Source organism: Chenopodium album, chromosome 5 (assembly GCF_948465745.1).
Source record: "Chenopodium album chromosome 5, dcCheAlbu1.1, whole genome shotgun sequence".
In the NCBI taxonomy this organism is placed as follows: Eukaryota; Viridiplantae; Streptophyta; class Magnoliopsida; order Caryophyllales; family Amaranthaceae; genus Chenopodium; species Chenopodium album.
This window is the reverse complement of record NC_137838.1, coordinates 72,631,419-72,647,182: the sequence shown is the minus strand read 5'-3', so window position 1 is coordinate 72,647,182 and position 15,764 is coordinate 72,631,419.

Here is a 15,764-nt window from a genome sequence, read left to right as displayed (position 1 = left end):
ATTGTTTATAGTGTTTTGGTTATGTACGTAGGGGAGTATTTAGTTGTTGTTAGTGGGTTAAATATAGTTGAATGAAAATAGGATATGGTGGATTATGCTTCCATCATTTTAGCTTAGTGGTTTATCATTTATTCTCTATTTAAGTAGTAGTGCAGTACATTAGTTTGTGGTTGTGGAAGTGAATAAAAATCAATTTTGTTTCTGTTATAAAATAGAGAGAAATATAAGAGAGATTGATAGAGAATATATCAGTGTATTTCTATTCCATATAATGGGGTATATATAAATACAATATATTAGGGTTTGAATGGATAAGAATATAAACCCTAGATCTAGATTGTTCCGGAATGATACAAAGGAGGATAATGGATATCCACAAATATTTCACAACACTCCCCCTTGGATGTCCATTATCGAAGATTGTGCCTCATTAAAACCTTACTACGAAAAACCCTGTGGGATAAAAACATAGTGAATGAAAAAGAGTACATCATTCTTCGTAATACGCTCGAGATGCTGCCTCATTAAAAACCTTACCAGGAAAACCCAATTTGGGACAAAACCATGGTCAAGGGAAAAAGAGTGCAGCGCGTATTTTCTCCCCCTGATGAATACATAACTTGAGATCTTCTAGTGTCGCAACAATGAATCCAATATGTTGGATATGTTCTAATAAGTTGGTAAAATATCACTTGTTGATCTTCGACTCTCCTAAGCTGAAGTTGCATCTTCAATTCTTCAAGTCTTCACGTGAACATGTGAAGTGTCTTCATTTCACCATATATGTGTTTATCTCTAATATCACCATTCCAAATCTCTATTTAATAGTTGATTAAAAAGGTTAAACTCATGCGGTTATGACTTCTTCTGAAAGTCGTTAATAATAAATATTGGTGATCATTATTTGATTTAACATTCATTAATAATAATTTGATGACAAAACTTGATATTATTAATGTCATTCTTCAATCTCATATGAATTATAATATAACATATGTAATTATGTACGCTAATCATGATTCTTCTGGACCATGAGAAAACATTCTCGCGTATAAGTATTCCATTGATATTATTTAGATGTTTCATGATTGACATGATAGCTCTCTTGTAAATACAAATAGTAAATCTTACTAACTCTCATATGCTCAAACTTCAGGTTGAGATGTCAATAATGTAATCACATAGACTTTTCAAGAGTTTGATAACAATTGCAATATTCAAGACATAAAAAATTGTAGGGTTGGGCATTTAATACGTCGTATATAATAAGTTCTTCAGGAACTCCTTTTACATGATTCATAACATGTTATTAAATAAGTGTCATCAATAATTTCATTACAATTATAAACCCATTGGAATATAAATATCTCTTTCTAATTTTTCATCAAAGTTGTAAATATGTCTTACTATACTTTGAATGAACATTCACATACACCACAACCATTGTAAGAAATTAATCCATGCAATATGAGATATATAAAACATGATAACATATTAAACAAATTATACAATGAGTAATGCATCTAACTTCCTACATATGCAATAAACAATTAACCTATGACTCACATGCACATGAATATAAGACTCAAAATGATGCAAGACACTATACAGTGTGGATTTAAAAATCCATATTTCATTGGACTTCGGGTCCATGATAAACTTATGATCATTATCATTATGTCGACATCAAAATGTACATATATTTCAGATCCCTTACTTATTAGTCCATTCCATTATGCATATATATGCATATTATTCAACGGTTCCATTATGTACCTGTAGACACCTAAAAATGTCTCCCCAAAACCAAACCCGTTGATGAACACCTTTCACCGCCATTATTGGTCGAGTTGAGTATTTAATCTTTGGAGTGCTTAAATCCATGTTCTATCCAATATATTTCATGAACCAATCCAATTTCTAGCTCATTTCCCTAAACCATAACCTATTTTCCACTTTTCGTGTCCACATCGCAAAACTGAGAGAAACTGATTTTATGGATATAAAATTTTGATCCAATTATTATTTTTTTGGATAGGCCTTTAAATAAGCTTTCCAACAATATATCATAAGCCCAATTCCGAGCTATAACGAAAAAGATATGAGCAAAACATTAAACTCGGCCCAAAACCGACACCCTTCTACTAAAACAGCCATATCTTAAAATCTAAAAATTATTTTGACCTGATTTTAATTGAGTTAAAAATTAGACTTGATAAGATTTCCAATGATATATTATATGCTTTCTTTCGAGTAACGGATCAAAAGTTATGATGATTTTAAAAACGGGTAAAACACTGGAATTACCGCGCAGCAGCTAAAATGCCGCGACGCGGCAAGATCTGACGTGGCACGGGAGAAATTCCCGTGACACGGTAATTTGGAGGGGATTTTCATGTTTTTTAGTGCCCCGTGACTTGGCATAAGTACCGTGACCCAGCGACATATGCCGTGACACGGTGGACTTTGCCGCGTCACGGCGTTTTCTGCCGTGTCACGGTGGGTTGCTGACGTGTCACGGTGCTTAAAACTTTCCCGCGTCACGGGGAACTGTGCCGCAACACGGGAATTACTGCCTTGTCACGGTAGGAATTCCCGTGTCACGGTGCCAGTGCTGTGACACGGGACAACTCTGTGTCTTTTCCGCGTAATCCCTTCACGCGTTTTTACTCCCGTAGGTCAAATATTTCCCGCGTCACTCTATTTTTCCCCGCATCACGCTAATTTCGCCCGTGACACGGTAGAGTCTGACCGTGTCACGGTACAGTCTGACCGTGTCGCGGTAGCCTTTTTTAGGGTTTTTATCTTTTTAGGGTTCCGTGTGTTCCCTCTGCTCATTTTCCCTATAAATACCCCCCTCCTTTCTGCAGTTCGGGGCAGCAATAATCATTCTCTCTCACCTTGCACCAAAAATCATCCTATTCTCTCTCTTTAACCTAATTTCTAGACTCCTTATTCTTCCATAATAATTCCCCTAAGCACTCCAAGGAGTCTATGCTTAACCCGAGGTTCCGTCCTTAAACCAAGGCGTGAAAGGTACAAATAACTGAGGGTTTGGACCAAATCAATTCTACTTTTTATTTAATTTAATTTTCATTTACTTTATTATTTTTATTGAAGTTACTAACAGTTTATTCATGATGTAGCAATTTAAAGGAACGCGCGAAATGTGAGTAATTATTAATTAATTTAATTACTCTTATTTTATTTTCTTATTGCTAGTATCATGATTAGGTTATTTTATATTTGATTTGACTAACGCTATTATTGTTGAATTGCTTCCAATATTAATGTTTATTTTATTATATTTATGATCACTATATTGCATGTTTAAAGGGAATATGTAATTGAAAATCACGCCTAATAAGATAATTTGGACAACCGGCTTAGGTTCCTTTTTAATCTTGTTATTAAATCAAGTGATCACAATATTTTAGAATTATATGTTGCATTAATATTCAACCAATTTAGCATAATAATAGTTTGGAGCAAATTGAATTTTTGTTTGTATGCCTTTGAGATCGCAGGAATGCTTTTCAATATAAGAATCGAGTAGAGGCCAATACGGGCGAATGTGACTCCACGACTCACTTCGTACCATCATCCCCGATCCTCCTTTCGTGGTTCCGAACCATATGGAGTTAGTAATCTCATGGATTATGAATGGGGTGTAACCTTCACGGGTCAATCGTGGTTGCCTTTTATGATCCGTGAAAGGTTTACAAGTTCCTTAAAAAACTTGTTGGCGGCTCCCTACTTTATTTGTCCCTAATCGTATATGTCAATTCCCACTTCCTAAGAGTGCCAAGCATATTCACAACATGCTTTAACGTAGGCGCACTTCGAACGACGCCTACAGTACCGGTATCATAAAATTCCTTTAACTTACATTCTGCATGCTATTTTACTATGATATTTGAATACATTTCTCATTGGTACCATCATAATTTTTCTTATATCATAGGCCATCTATTATAATAATTCAAATATCTATACCACTTTTAGGGTATTTCATACACTATGGTATTTATATACTATTACACTATTAATGTCAACTGCACTATCTTGCCAAATATCATATCTATTAAACATATCTTTATTTTTGGAACCGATCATATACAACCTACACTTCAGGCTTATTTTCTTTTCTCACAGTCGACTTCCTTCGATTTTTCTGAAAAAACGTATGTGTTCTACATGCGTCTTAGCCCCGGGGGATTTAAGCTCTATCAACCCAAAAACGCTCATGGCAATAAGGGTTCATCCGAGTTATTAAATCCACCCAAACCATGGAGTCGAGTTCGATTTCATCACGAACTTGCGGAGCCGCCCGTTGGCATACACCCTCAAAGGAGGCTGCCTTGCTAACGCGTCCAAACTCTTAACCATGGTACCCTATTGACACCAAATAAACTTGACCATAGTCGAACATAGAACTTGGCCTTAGGTTGCGCACTATTCTTTGCATCATTGTGCCTACATGTTTTATGTTTGGTCGTTTGGATCCTAACCTTAACGATCTTTCTTTGTCTATGGTGACTAACGATTGTCAATGGACCGTACTCACTTAGTAATTAGCAAAAAAAAAAAAAAAAAAAAAAAAATTTCCCGTGCCACGTCAGCATCCACCGTGGCACAGGAATGTTTACCGTGGCACGGGAAAGTTCACCGTGTCACGGCAATTTCCACCGTGACACAGTGGATTTTCAAAAAAAAAAAAAAAAGAAAGCGTCAGTCAAGTTTTCCGTGTTAATTTGGTCCTCGCATCAGTCATTTTGGTTACTGTTCACATGTCTAACCGTACGATCATACCACGAGTCTTATAACATCACTTAGTCACTCACGAGTCAAGTATAGTCCACACACTTTCTTTATGTTCCAACTCGAGTCGTGCACTAGGTCGTTTATGATCGTATATTAGGTTCATGCACCCTTTTTTCGTCATAATAAAAAATGAGTGGAGTTTTCTCACCTGTTTTCAAATGTCCATTTTTTTCCTTCCTTTCCTATCTTGAGCAATGAGTCAAACAATTAAGTGAATTATTTTATTTCACAGTACTTGGTCAAGGAACAGGGATAGATCAATACGGTTCGAGCCATTACCGCAACAATCTCTCAGATCTAATAGGCGTTCAAAGAGAACTTTGTCATCTCCGTTACTCATCACCTTTCAATGGCCACTAAAGAAGACATTGAGAACATCAACAAATCCATTGAGGCACTGTCTTCCATGATGCAAACCCTTACCACTAGGGTCACTACCATGGAACAAAACAAGGTCACTGTTTCCACCCTTGACAAACTGAAAGACCAAATGAGTAAGATCTCTGAGGATTTCACTTATGTGGAACGGCCTCCCACTCCTTTGGATGTGAAGGATAGACTCCCTGAAAAGTTCTCCACTGCTGATATTCCAAAGTTCAAGCCTACTGACAATCCAATATTCCATTTGAAGGCGTTCTCTGCAACCATGGCTCTTAAGGGATTGGACGTAACACTCTTCCCTACGGTGTTCCCTCTCTCCTTAGAACATGCTTGCCAACAATGGTTCTATTCCCTAGATGCCAAGCGTACTGCGACTTGGCAAGATGTCACCGACAGTTTCATGAATTGTTACAAGTGTAACATTCAAACTAAAACTTCTGAACGTGAACTCTCCATTCTCAAACAGAAAGAGAATGAAGGCTTCATCGCTTACCTGAACAGGTGGAGGGAAACAGCTTCACTCTTGGTAGATCCTCCCAAAGAAAGAGAGATGGTTCTCCTCTTTATTCAAAATCTGACTCATAAATATAGGGAACATCTCAAATTTCTTCCATTGAACACTTTCGAAGCTGTATACGACATCGGCATCAATATCGAGGATGAGCTAATAAAGACTGCTGGTAGTAACAATAATAACACTCGGAAAAACAAGAAGAACGACCATCCTTCTTCTTCGTCTTCTAAGCACGAAAATACTACCAACAATATAAGCCAAGTTGATATCAATGAAGTGTTAGCTCTTAAGAAGAAAAGAACTTACACTCCTTTAGGAATGACTTATGATGCGGCCTTTGATCGCCTTTACAGTCAAGGCTTGATCACACCTATTGGGCCATTTATAGAGCCAAAACCTGAAGAAAGGAGCGCCAAATGGAATCCCAATGCCCATTGCAAGTACCATCAAGGAAGGGGCCACACTACGGAGCAATGTTGGAATTTGAAGGATGCCATTCAAGACTTGATGGATGCAAACAAACTTCCTGTCCCTCCAGGCAACAAGAAGTAATGAATACAAGGCACACAGATCTTTCGTGCAAGATTTCATGATTTCTTTCTTTATCATTCTTCTCCATTCCCCCATTCATGTCTAGCATAGGTTTTCCACTTTGAATTTTTTTTTTATATGTTTCATGTGTTTCGTTCACCTTTTCCATTAATAAAATGAGCAATTTTCCTTTACATCTCGATCATAGAATTTTCCATTCATTCAGTCATTCTCAATTAAAAAAAAAAATCAATTACCGAACTAAACCCAAGGTACACCAATGACTTGAGGCACCTTTGCAACCATGTCATTCCCTGTTAACCGTTCAATCACATTCCATTTCTTCATCAACCATTTTGAGCCTCGTCTAACGTTTGTCCTTCATTTCTTCAACCCACATTCACTTAACCCTGGGATTGGAAGATGTTTAATTGTATGACATTCAAAAAGCAAGTAAAAAAAAAAGCAGCAAAGCAACAATAAAACATGTCTAAAGGCAAGTGTTCCAATGTCTTTGATATGAACACGTCTCAAATTGCGTCTCTCATCAAGTGCTTGGTACCGTGCCTGAGAAACATGAATGCTAAGTGAGTGATGGACCGCATGATCTGAGATTGTCTACATTGATTCAAAAGAATGAAAAAAAAAAGAAAAAAAGAAATTCAAAACAAAAAAAAAGGGTTGAAAATAAACTTGCAAAATTCAAAATTTACAAATCCAAAATTACACATCTTGGGGATTCTCTCGGGTCTTGAGCCTTTTATCCCTTTCTTCCTTAAACCATCAACTTAACCACTTTACAACCCTTGAAAGACCTCTTTATGTTGTACATACACTTGTGCAAAGTTCGATTAGAGCTTCGTTTGGCCTGATTCCTAACGGATACGTAGGCAACCTCACATCGAGGTGCGGCCACATTCATATTCATATCCATGCATGATCGAGTCAAAGAATATCCAATGCTTACCCCTACCCATTTAGAGCTAGACTTGGGGGCTTGAACCCACATCATTTAGCCTACCCAGCCTAAAGAGCCATCATCTTTGACTCTTCTCACATCTCTTTCCATCACCATAACCCTTGCAGCCAGCCTTAGTATCACATTCACACACTTCACTCACACATTCATATCCAAATCATCCTTCCCTTTAAGAGCCCTTTATCATGAAATCTTGTTTCAACACTGTGCATGTTTCATCATATTTAAAGACAACATTCAGTAGAAGAAACATTGTATACTTGCTTAGCTTCCTGACCTGAGCAATGTTCATTGTTTCGCATAATGTGCTAAGAAACATTTATATATCAATGATTTTTAATCATACAAAGCATATCGTGCTTAGCTCCTTGACCTAAGCAACGTTCATTATGCAATAATCACTATACGTGCTTAGCTTCCAGACCTAAGTGACGTTCAAAATCGCTTCTTTACACCATATATGATGCTTAGCTCCATGACTTAAGTTCATTCATCTATCGTGTCACATGATGTAATTGTCCTTAGCCTCCTGGCCTAAGAACATGCATCATGCATACATTATTTTCAGGACAAACAATTCAATCCATACGAATCATTTCGTCTTGCTCAAGGAGGAAGTTCAAAACTTCTCTCTCTTTTCATTATTTTATTTTGGGAAGTTCAAAAAACTTTTTCCAAGTTTTCATCGAAGGAAGTTCGAAAATAAAAGTTCAGTTTTCACATCTTTCTTTTTCGGGAGAAAGTCGGTACCCTCCACTCATAACAAAAATTGACGGAAAATTTTTGCTTTTGCATCTTCGTTTTCTTGTGTCTGCACACACACATACACACACACACACACACACACACTCACAAGTCATACACATGTCATGTCACATCAAGTCAAACTTGGTCAAGTTAGTGGTCAAGTCAATCACAGTGTATACAAGTCCATTGACAAATTTATTTTTGCAGGTCTTATCTACAGCCCACGTCTGGGGACAAACGGACCATTTACAGCCCACGTCCGGGGACAAGCGGACCATCTACAGCCCACGTCCGGGGACAAGCGGACCATCTACAGCCCACGTCCGAGGACAAGCGGACCACCATCATTTCATGACGCAAGGTTCTCGATACACAGAGACTTGTAATCTCATCATCTTTCGACTTTCCTCAAGCATGGAAAGTATTATCCGGTGGATTTTTCTTCAAGTATAGAAAACCGCCAAATCGGCTTTCCTCAAGCATGGAAGGCATTATTGGTGGAATTCTTCAAGCATAGAATGACACCATATTCATCAGTCGGCTTTCCTCAGGCTTGGAAAGCGTTATCGGTGGATTTTTCTTCAAGTATAGAAAACCGCCAAGTCGGCTTTCCTCAAGCTTGGAAAGCGTTATCGGTGGATTTTTCTTCAAGTATAGAAAACCGCCAAGTCGGCTTTCCTCAAGCATGGAAAGCATCATCGGTGGATTTCTTCAAGCATAGAATGACACCAAATTCAAACGACGACTTTTCTCAAGCATGGAAAGTATTATCCGGTAGGTTTCTTCAGGCTTAGAAAACTACCAAGCTCATTTGCCACCAATACACTGGTGTTAGATAAGCATTCTATCCCTTTACTCTTTTATCTGTAGAACTAACACTTTTCTGCAGGTATCGGCGTATACAGAATGATTTAGGATTGCAGAACGTCTTTAATCATTCTCCGTCCCTATCGGCTACTTTGACTATCGTTTTCGAAACTGACGTTTCTACAAACTCAGTCAAAGTGGGGGCTTCTGTAGACACCTAAAAATGTCTCCCCAAAACCAAACCCGTTGATGAACACCTTTCACCGCCATTATTGGTCGATTTGAGTATTTAATCTTTGGAGTGCTTAAATCCATGTTCTATCCAATATATTTCATGAACCAATCCAATTTCTAGCTCATTTCCCTAAACCATAACCTATTTTCCACTTTTCGTGTCCACATCGCAAAACTGAGAGAAACTGATTTTATGGATATAAAATTTTGATCCAATTATTATTTTTTTGGATAGGCCTTTAAATAAGCTTTCCAACCATATATCATAAGCCCAATTCCGAGCTATAACGAAAAGGATATGAGCAAAACATTAAACTCGGCCCAAAACCGACACCCTTCTACTAAAACAGCCATATCTTAAAATCTAAAAATTATTTTGACCTGATTTTAATTGGGTTAAAAAGTAGACTTGATAAGATTTCCAATGATATATTATATGCTTTCTTTCGAGTAACGGATCAAAAGTTATGATGATTTTAAAAACGGGTAAAAAACTGGAATTACCGCGCAGCAGCTAAAATGCCGCGACGCGGCAAGATCTGACGTGGCACGGGAGAAATTCCCGTGACACGGTAATTTGGAGGGGATTTTCATGTTTTTTAGTGCCCCGTGACTTGGCATAAGTACCGTGACCCAGCGACATATGCCGTGACACGGTGGACTTTGCCGCGTCACGGCGTTTTCTGCCGTGTCACGGTGGGTTGCTGACGTGTCACGGTGCTTAAAACTTTCCCGCGTCACGGGGAACTGTGCCGCAACACGGGAATTACTGCCTTGTCACGGTAGGAATTCCCGTGTCACGGTGCCAGTGCTGTGACACGGGACAACTCTGTGTCTTTTCCGCGTAATCCCTTCACGCGTTTTTACTCCCGTAGGTCAAATATTTCCCGCGTCACTCTATTTTTCCCCGCATCACGCTAATTTCGCCCGTGACACGGTAGAGTCTGACCGTGTCACGGTACAGTCTGACCGTGTCGCGGTAGCCTTTTTTAGGGTTTTTATCTTTTTAGGGTTCCGTGTGTTCCCTCTGCTCATTTTCCCTATAAATACCCCCCTCCTTTCTGCAGTTCGGGGCAGCAATAATCATTCTCTCTCACCTTGCACCAAAAATCATCCTATTCTCTCTCTTTAACCTAATTTCTAGACTCCTTATTCTTCCATAATAATTCCCCTAAGCACTCCAAGGAGTCTATGCTTAACCCGAGGTTCCGTCCTTAAACCAAGGCGTGAAAGGTACAAATAACTGAGGGTTTGGACCAAATCAATTCTACTTTTTATTTAATTTAATTTTCATTTACTTTATTATTTTTATTGAAGTTACTAACAGTTTATTCATGATGTAGCAATTTAAAGGAACGCGCGAAATGTGAGTAATTATTAATTAATTTAATTACTCTTATTTTATTTTCTTATTGCTAGTATCATGATTAGGTTATTTTATATTTGATTTGACTAACGCTATTATTGTTGAATTGCTTCCAATATTAATGTTTATTTTATTATATTTATGATCACTATATTGCATGTTTAAAGGGAATATGTAATTGAAAATCACGCCTAATAAGATAATTTGGACAACCGGCTTAGGTTCCTTTTTAATCTTGTTATTAAATCAAGTGATCACAATATTTTAGAATTATATGTTGCATTAATATTCAACCAATTTAGCATAATAATAGTTTGGAGCAAATTGAATTTTTGTTTGTATGCCTTTGAGATCGCAGGAATGCTTTTCAATATAAGAATCGAGTAGAGGCCAATACGGGCGAATGTGACTCCACGACTCACTTCGTACCATCATCCCCGATCCTCCTTTCGTGGTTCCGAACCATATGGAGTTAGTAATCTCATGGATTATGAATGGGGTGTAACCTTCACGGGTCAATCGTGGTTGCCTTTTATGATCCGTGAAAGGTTTACAAGTTCCTTAAAAAACTTGTTGGCGGCTCCCTACTTTATTTGTCCCTAATCGTATATGTCAATTCCCACTTCCTAAGAGTGCCAAGCATATTCACAACATGCTTTAACGTAGGCGCACTTCGAACGACGCCTACAGTACCGGTATCATAAAATTCCTTTAACTTACATTCTGCATGCTATTTTACTATGATATTTGAATACATTTCTCATTGGTACCATCATAATTTTTCTTATATCATAGGCCATCTATTATAATAATTCAAATATCTATACCACTTTTAGGGTATTTCATACACTATGGTATTTATATACTATTACACTATTAATGTCAACTGCACTATCTTGCCAAATATCATATCTATTAAACATATCTTTATTTTTGGAACCGATCATATACAACCTACACTTCAGGTGTAGTGATTCAAGTACAATTGACAAGATTTTATCTCAATGTATACACATAATTAATATGACCAAAATGTATCTTCAACGCTATGCAACATGAGTCATAACTGAATACAAATAAAATCATAAATGTGCAACATATCTTGATAATATATATACAAAAGTTGGCATATATATAACTTTTCAAACTACCATTATAGGGATCATAAATATTCTTTATTTATTTAATTTTTTTTTTCGATTTTCCCAACTTTTGCTATTTCTTCTCCCCCTAAGTTGGTAAAATATCTCTTTTATAGGGGTGTCTAATTCTATACCAACTTAGTATATAAATTTGCATTAAAATTCATTTCATTGGGAGGATCACAATCAAAATTTATCTCTTCTGGAGAACAATTTCGATGAAGAATCATTTATTCATTAACTTTATATTTTTTATGTGTATTTATTATTAAATTTTCAATAATATTTTCTCTTCTGGAGATCAATGTCAATGGGGAGACAAATGTTGTGCAGTTGTACGTTTTTCTTTCTTCTCCTATTTCATATGTGCTGACATATAATAGCCCCAATCAAAAGAATTGTTATACAAGCATAAATCACTTGCTCGTAATTCTAGTAGGTGATGATCTTCTGGATCTTTAAAGACTTAAATAGTGTATTTGGTGAGCTTCTGATCACTTGATAGTTGACAATAATATATAAGTTATTTTGGTGAACTTCTGGTCAACCATTACTCCTTTATCAGCCATTACTCCTTTATATAAAAAAATCAAAACATATTAAATCTTGAAATTTTCATCAATACAAATTATTATAACTCTCAATCCAAATATAACTCAATCTCAATGTTACGTCTTGACATTCAATTCATTTTATATATTTAACATTGAGAAAGCGTCAGCACATTATCAAATGAAACTTCAGGTTTCCATAACGGGTAATTATTAAACCCGGATGGCCTAATTTAATTATCATATCCAATCACTTCTCTAAATTTGAACTCTGGTGATCACTTTATTAAACTTACTATATGCATGGCCATGAATGTGATGTGATTTTAGAACACCAACATGTGTTTCTTTATACAATTGGCAAGACAATCAATTAATATTTTATCCAATAATTACTCATACTCTACTGGAGTTTAAACTATAAACTTGATACATGTTAATCTTGTTGGATATTTCATACTCTTCTAGAGTCTTTTATATAATCATGAAACATGTGAACTTTACTAAAAGTGATTTCTTCTAGAAATGTAATGATATTTACCACTTCATCAAATTTGTCATTGTCAATAGTGACTCCTTTCCTTTTCAAAGATACTTAATTATCTTTAGAACCTATTGATTTATCATGTTTCAGGCATGTTATAAGTTCATCAACAATTGATGTTGTACTTTAGGACATCAATTTTAAATTAGAGCATTTACAACTAGTATATGATAAATGTCATTTGTTTATATCCATCTTCAAGATGGTATCATTTCAAAATATTTAATGAACATGTGGTCACTTTTATTAAATAAATCGTTGATATTTAAGTTATTGTATGTATCAAACTGACCATCAATATATTTTATTATTTATATGAAAGGGTTACATACAATCTCCCCCTAATCCTTGCATATGGGGGTATGGAATGAATCAATCCAACAAACCTTTAAAATCCTTGCAACTTTTAAGCCATAAAATTCTTTTGGCAATGTCATGTATCAAGTAACATGTTCCTTTTAGCAAAAACATGCTTATATAAAATTATACTTATAGAACACTTATCATGTTCCTCATGCCCAATTACATTCATCTTAAAAAAAAAAAACAAAACCTCTTATATTTATGGGCATAATAAAACGTTTATTATGTATAGTTTCTCACAATGTCATGTTTAATTACTTGAACTCATAACACACTTTTTGCTATATATTTAATTAATTAAGGAACTTCAAGTCCATATGATGAGAATATTACCAATCCATCTACATTTTTCAGAAAGAGAAGGTAAAAATAAGACACGACATAATCAGTTCGAGCTTTAATCAAAACATACCTTATTCGATCCACTCAACTATACTAGCCAAATTATTATTAATCTTTGGAAACATAAGTAAACATAACATTGTGTTTATAGAATCACGTTAGTATGTAGTGGATATCTAAGCAATATGATTTAGCTTTGTAGATCATGCACATTTCTTTGTATTATCCTTAAGGGTTTTGAGCCATTTATATGTTCAATCTAGTGTGAATACTCTTTATAAATATAAGGAACTTTAGGTCCGCACATCATATTCAATTTACATTCATTCCAATAATCTAACTTCAAGTAGGTACATAATACTATAATTGAATGAGAAGATAAAAATATGAAAACCTACTACTTCACGCTTTAATAAAAACATACCTGAATCGATTGAATCAACTATACTGTCGGATCAATTATATCAATATATTGCCCGATAAAGCTTAATTAGAAAATAGAAACAAGCACATAAGCAACCAAAATTAACACATTCACGTTAGTGGAAAACCACATGTTTCATATCATACTTGAAATATAAAAACATAATTCAATACATAAATTATAAATAGTTTCACATGTACCTTAGGCTTACTTCGTACAATTTACAAACATTCAAGGCATTATACATAGGATTTCACAAACAAATTATATGGGTAAATAATTGCTAAATCAAACCATCCATATTTGCTATCAAGCATAGAGAAATAACCAAACTCATTTACGGATAGGAAGAGTAATACCAAAATCTAGCAAATATATGTAATACAATTTCATGAAAACCATACATTCATAAAATTAACCCCAACTATTCTCAAATTGCTCATTGAACTCCAGGAATAATAAAAATACGAACAATGTAAACATATTATGTAAAGGTTTAAAATTAACAATAACAGGATAGTTGAGAATGAACTTTCCTGATATCAAAACCTTTCCCACTATAAAAACCAGCCTTATCGTCAACTTCATATTCTCAACGTCATCTGCTAGCCTGTAACTCATGAAAACGTCAATGAAAAGAAAATAAAGTATAACAATGATTCAAGATAAACAAACCAATGCAACCGAAAAATAATACGAGAGTTTTTTGTAATTAAATAAAGCGGAACTACCATTAACATTCCAAAATATTAATACCGTGAGACTCCTTGTACTAGTCCCAAATTAATTAATGAGGATTGGGAATGATATGACATTCTTGAAACGTGTGATTTCATTATTAAAAGATCAAAATCCATGATCAAGATTAATCTCCTTCTAATTTCTTCCCAAGATGTGACACAACAAGATAATAATGAGTATAATTTAGCACATTCAGTATACAACGAATTAATCATTAACCTAAGAAATCAACAATAAAATTTACATATTAATTAGAGCTTTGGTGTTGATAACGTGTTATAAAATAGAGAGAAATATAAGAGAGATTGATCGAGAATATATCAGTGTATTTCTATTCCATATAATGGGGTATATATAAATACAATATATTAGGGTTTGAATGGATAAGAATATAAACCCTAGATCTAGATTGTTCCGGAATGATACAAAGGAGGATAATGGATATCCACAAATATTTCATAACGGTTTCTCCAATTATATACTTCTTCCGCTTTAGTATTAGTTTTAACATGGTATCTGAGCTAATCCAGGTTTCGATCCTATAATTAAAAAATAAGTCGTGAATGAAAAAAAAAAAAAAACAGCCGAGTGAAACAAAAACATCAGTCGTGTTTATTGTGAGTAAAAGTGTCGTGAGTTTCATCAAAAAGAGTACAATCGTGAATATTCGTGAGATTTGAGTGTTAAACACACTGAGTGTAACTATGGCAGTTAATGGTATGAACTTGTCGTCGCAACCCTTAATTCCAATATTTAAGGGTGAAAATTATCATTTGTGGAGTTTGAAGATGAAAACAATGTTTAAGTCCTAAGAGCTTTGGGATATGGTGGAGTAAGGCTACAAGGAACCGACAGTGGCACCGGCTGAACCAAATCAAGCACTCCGAGAAAGTCGAAAGAAGGATGTGAATGCCCTATTTTTCATCCAATCAACATTGATTGATGAAGTTTTCCTGCGAATTTCCGATGTGTCAACATCTAAGCAAGCATGGAAGATTATCAAACAAGAGTTTTTTGCTGATAAAAAGGTAATTTCTGTAAAATAACAAACTATTCGTACTCAATTTAAGAGTTTAACAATGACAAAGAAAGAATATATTCAAGATTATTTGTCTAAAGTATCCTCAATTATTAGTCAAGTGAAAATATATGGTGATAATATCTGAAATGAGACAATCGTGGGAAAGGTATTAAAGAGTTTGAACAATGATTATAAGCATATTATGACTGCAATTTTAGAGTCTAAGGACATATCAAATTATTCATTTGATGAG